The sequence below is a fragment of the Oryctolagus cuniculus genome, chromosome 16 (genome assembly GCF_051225735.1).
Source record: "Oryctolagus cuniculus isolate XC-2025 breed Fujian yellow rabbit chromosome 16, ASM5122573v1, whole genome shotgun sequence".
Lineage (NCBI taxonomy): Eukaryota > Metazoa > Chordata > Mammalia > Lagomorpha > Leporidae > Oryctolagus > Oryctolagus cuniculus.
This window is the reverse complement of record NC_142882.1, coordinates 3718140-3724139: the sequence shown is the minus strand read 5'-3', so window position 1 is coordinate 3724139 and position 6000 is coordinate 3718140.

The window sequence follows — 6000 nt, the reverse complement described above, 5'->3', positions numbered from 1 at the left end:
GAGATTGAACAACATGCTCCTGAATGAACAATGGGTCATAGAAGAAATCAAAAGAGAAATCAAAAACTTTCTGGAAGTCAATGAGGATAACAGCACAACATACCAAAACTTATGGGACGCAGCAAAAGCAGTGTTAAGAGGAAAGTTTATATCAATAGGTGCCTACATCAAGAAATTGGAAAGGCACCAAATAGATGATCTTTCTATTCACCTCAAGGATCTAGAAAACCTACAGCAAACCAGACCCAAATCTAGTAGGAGAAGAGAAATAATTAAAATCAGAGAAGAAATCAACAGGAATGAATCAAGAAAAATATTACAAAAAATCAGCCAAACGAGGAGCTGGTTTTTTGAAAAAATAAACAAAATTGACACCCCATTGGCCCAACTAACTAAAAAAAGAAGAGAAAAGACCCAAATCAATAAAATCAGAGATGAAAAAGGAAATGTAACAACAGACACCACAGAAATAAAAAGAATCATCAGAAATTACTACAAGGACTTGTATGCCAGCAAACAGGGAAACCTATCAGAAATGGATAGATTCCTGGACACATGCAACCTGCCTAAATTGAACCAGGAAGACATCGAAAACCTAAACAGACCCATAACTGAGACAGAAATTGAAACAGTAATAAAGGCCCTCCCAACAAAGAAAAGCCCAGGACCAGATGGATTCACTGCTGAATTCTACCAGACATTTAAAGAAGAACTAACTCCAATTCTTCTCAAACTATTCAGAACAATCGAAGAGGGAGTCCTCCCAAATTCATTCTATGAAGCCAGCATCACCTTAATTCCTAAGCCGGAAAAAGATGCAGCACTGAAAGAGAATTACAGACCAATATCCTTGATGAACATAGATGCAAAAATCCTCAATAAAATTCTCGCCAATAGAATGCAACAACACATCAGAAAGATCATCCACCCAGACCAAGTGGGATTTATCCCTGGTATGCAGGGATGGTTTAATGTGCGCAAGACAATCAATGTGATACACCACATTAACAAACTGCAGAAGAAAAACCATATGATTATCTCAATAGATGCCGAGAAAGCATTTGATAAAATACAACAGCCGTTCATGATGAAAACTCTAAGCAAACTGGGTTTGGAAGGAACATTCCTCAATACAATCAAAGCAATCTATGAAAAACCCACAGCCAACATCCTATTGAATGGGGAAAAGTTGGAAGCATTTCCACTGAGATCTGGGACCAGACAGGGATGTCCACTCTCACCACTGCTATTCAATATAGTTCTGGAGGTTCTAGCCAGAGCTATTAAGAAAGAAAAAGAAATTAAAGGGATACAAATTGGGAAGGAAGAACTCAAACTATCCCTCTTTGCAGATGACATGATTCTTTATTTAGGGGACCCAAAGAACTCTACTAAGAGACTATTGGAACTCATAGAAGAGTTTGGCAAAGTAGCAGGGTATAAAATCAATGCACAAAAATCAACAGCCTTTGTATACACAGACAATGCCATGGCTGAGGAAGAACTTCTAAGATCAATCCCATTCACAATAGCTACAAAAACAATCAAATACCTTGGAATAAACTTAACCAAGGACGTTAAAGATCTCTACGATGAAAATTACAAAACCTTAAAGAGAGAAATAGAAGAGGATACCAAGAAATGGAAAAATCTTCCATGCTCATGGATTGGAAGAATCAATATCATCAAAATGTCCATTCTCCCAAAAGCAATTTATAGATTCAATGCAATACCAATCAAGATACCGAAGACCTTCTTCTCAGATCTGGAAAAATTGGTGCTGAAATTTATATGGAGGCACAAGAGACCTCGAATAGCTAAAGCAATCTTGTACAACAAAAAGAAAGCCGGAGGCATCACAATACCAGATTTCAGGACATACTACAGGGCAGTTGTAATCAAAACAGCATGGTACTGGTACAGAAACAGATGGATAGACCAATGGAACAGAATTGAAATACCAGAAATCAACCCAAACATCTACAGCCAACTTATATTTGATCAAGGATCTAAAACTAATTCCTTGAGCAAGGACAGTCTATTCAATAAATGCTGCTGGGAAAATTGGATTTCCACGTGCAGAATCATGAAGCAAGACCCCTACCTTACACCTTACACAAAAATCCACTCAACATGGATTAAAGACCTAAATCTACGACCTGACACCATCAAGTTACTAGAAAACATTGGAGAAACCCTTCAAGATATTGGCACAGGCAAAGAGTATCTGGAAAAGACCCGGGAGGCACAGGCAGTCAAAGCCAAAATTAACTATTGGGATTGCATCAAATTGAGAAGTTTCTGTACTGCAAAAGAAACAGTCAGGAGAGTGAAGAGACAACCGTCAGAATGGGAAAAAATATTTGCAAACTATGCAACAGATAAAGGGTTAATAACCAGAATCTACAAAGAGATCAAGAAACTCCACAAAAACAAAACCAACAACCCACTTAAGAGATGGGCCAAGGACCTCAATAGACATTTTTCAAAAGAGGAAATCCAAATGGCCAACAGGCACATGAAAAAGTGTTCAAGGTCATTAGCAATCAGAGAAATGCAAATCAAAACCACAATGAGGTTCCACCTCACCCCGGTTAGAATGGCTCACATTCAGAAATCTACCAACAACAGATGCTGGCGAGGATGTGGGGAAAAAGGGACACTCACCCACTGTTGGTGGGAATGCAAACTGGTCAAGCCACTATGGAAGTCAGTCTGGAGATTCCTCAGAAACCTGAAGATAACCCTACCGTTCGACCCAGCCATCCCACTCCTTGGAATTTACCCAAAGGAATTTAAATTGGCAAACAAAAAAGTGGTCTGCAGCCTAATGTTAATTGCAGCTCAATTCACAATAGCTAAGACCTGGAACCAACCTAAATGCCCATCAACGGTAGACTGGATAAAGAAATTATGGGATATGTACTCTTTAGAATACTATACTGCAGTAAGAAACAACGAAATCCAGTCATTTGCAACAAAATGGAGGAATCTGGAACACATCATGCTGAGTGAAGTAAGCCAGTCCCAAAGGGACAAATACCATATGTTCTCCCTGATCGGTGACAACTGACTGAACACCAAAAAGGAAACCTGTTGAAGTGGAAGGGACACTATGGGAAACGGTGACTTGATCAGCATAGCCCTGACTGTTAATGAACAACTTAATACATTATCCCTCTTAGTAGTTTTTTTGTCTGTTCTACTTAATATGACTGGTTTAATTCTGTAATTAATACACAGTTATTCTTAAGTGTTGAAATTTAACTGAAATGTGATCCCTGTTAAACATAAGAGTAGGAATAAGAGAGGGAAGAGATATATAATTTGGGACATGCTCAAGCTGACTTGCCCCAAATGGTAGAAACATACCAGGGGACTCCAATTTAATCCCATCAAGGTGGCATGTACCAATGCCATCTCACTAGTCCAAGTGATCAATTTCAGTTCACAATTGATCATAATGAAAGGACTAAGAGTCAAAGGGAGCACATAAGCAAGTCTAGTACCTGCTAACACTAACCGATAGAATAAATAAAGGGGAGAGTGATCCAACATGGGAAGTGAGATACTCAGCAGACGCATAGAATGGCAGATGTCCTAAATAGCACTCTGGCCTCAGAAGCAGCCCTAAAGATATTCGGATCTGGCTGAAAAGCCCATGAGAGTATTTCAGGCATGGAAAGCCAAGACACTCTGGCAAAAGATCTCTGTGAGTGAGATCTCAGTGGAAAGAACAGGTCTTCAAAGAAGGAGGTACCTTTCTCTGAAGGGAGGAGAGAACCTCCACTTTGACTATGACCTTGTCTAAACAAGATAAGAGTCAGAGAACTCAGAGGGCTTCCATAGCCTTGGAAACTCATGACTGGAGCATAGGGAGATTACTGATGCCATAGACAGGAGTGTCAATTGGTAAAGTCAACAACAGGAGTCACTGTGCACTTACTCCTCATGTAGGATCTCTGTCCTTAATGTGCTGTGCATTGAGATTTAATGCTATAACGAGTACTCAAATAATATATTTCACTTTGTGTTTCTATGGGGGTGCAAACTGTTGAAATCTTTACTTAATGTATACTAAACTGATCCTCTGTAAAAAAAAAAAAAAAAAAAAAAAAAAAAAAAAAGAAAAGAAAAGAAACTATCAACTCCCAACTTGACTCTCACTGGGATTAAACATGACAATAGGTCTGATCTGATTTCATCGTCATTAAAAAAAAATCATCTATTATTTTTCACTTTATGTTTCTGTGTGGGAGCAAACTGTTGAAATCCTTACTTAATGTATACTAAGCTGATCTTCTGTATATTAAGATACTCGGAAATGAATCTTGATGTGAATGGAAGGGGAGAGGGAGTGGGAAAGGGGAGGGTTGTGGGTGGGAGGGACGGTATGGGGGGGAAGCCATAGTAATCCATTATTCGTAGTTGGAAACGTATATTCATTAAATAAAAGTTAAAAAAAATATATGAGTGGGAATAAGAGAGGGAAGAGATGTGCAATTTGAGACATGCTCAAGCTGACTTACCTCAAACGGTAGAGTTAGAAACATACCAGGGGATTTGAATTCAATCCCATCGAGGTGGCATGTACCAATACCATCTCACTAGTCCAAGTGATCAAATTCTGTTCACAATTGATCATAATGATAGGACTAAGAACCAAAGAGATCACATAAACAAGACTAGTGTCTGCAAATACTAGCTGATAGAATGAAAAAAGGAGAGAATGATCCAACATGGGAAGTGAGAAACACAGCAGACCCTTAGAATGGCAGATGTCCTAAACAGCACTCTGGACTCAGAATCAGCCCTTAAGGCATTCGGATATGGCTGAAAAGCCCATGAGGCCATAAACAAGAGTGGCGAATTGTTAAGTCAACAACAGGAGTCACTGTGCACTTACTCCTCATGTAGGATCTTTGTCCTTAGTGTGCTGTACATTGAGATGTAATGCTATAACTAGTACTCAAACAGTATTTTTCACTTTGTGTTTCTATGTGGGAGCAAACTGTTGAAATCTTTACTTAATGTATGCTAAACTGATCTTCTGTATATAAAAAGAATTGAAAATGAATCTTGATGTGAATGGAAGGGGAGAGGGAGTGGATAAGGGGAGGGTTGCGGGTGGGAGGGACGTTATGGGGGGGAAGGCATTGTAATCCATAAGCTGTACTTTGGAAATTTATATTCATTAAATAAAAGTTAAAAAAAGAAAGAAAATCACTCATAAAAAAAGCAGATAGGAACAACAAAAATACAAACAGAATCAACATAATGGGGATACAAATTGAATGGACATTTTTGCATAGATAAAAATGAGACCAAAAAGCATTACAAAGCATGCTCATCAGAGCCTGTGCTGTATCGTATTGGGTTAAAGCCCTGGTCAACAGCATCAGCAGCCCATATGGGCAGCAGTTCAAATCCTGGTTGCTCTACTTATGATCCAGCTGTCTTCTGTGGCCTGGGAAATCAGTACAAGATGGCTCAAGTCCTTGGTCCCCTATACAAGCATGGAAGACCAGGAGAAGAATCCTGGATCCTGGTTTTGCATCAGCCCATCTCCAGCTGTTAGTTTGTGGGGAGTGAACCAGCAGATGGAAGAACTCTCCCTCCCCCTCCCCCTCCCTCTCCTTCTCTCTGTAACTCTTTCAAATAAATAAAGCTTTTTTAAAAAGTAATTCATACATAATCAAACCATTCCACTCCTAGGAGTAAAATCAACATAACTGAAAATAAACAAACAACCCCTTGTACATCAGTGTTCACAGTTGTCTATTCCAAACAGTCAAAGTTTGTGACAAATCATGTTCTATCTCTGAAACAAAATTCAATGAATTAGGGGCCAGTGCTGCGGTGTAGCAGGTAAAGCTGCCACTTGCAGCACCAGCATTTCATACGGGTACCAGTTCAGGTCCCAGCTACTCCACTTCCCTTCTAGCTCCTGCAAAGGTGCTTTGGAAAGCATCACAGGATTGACCATGTCCTTGGAACCCT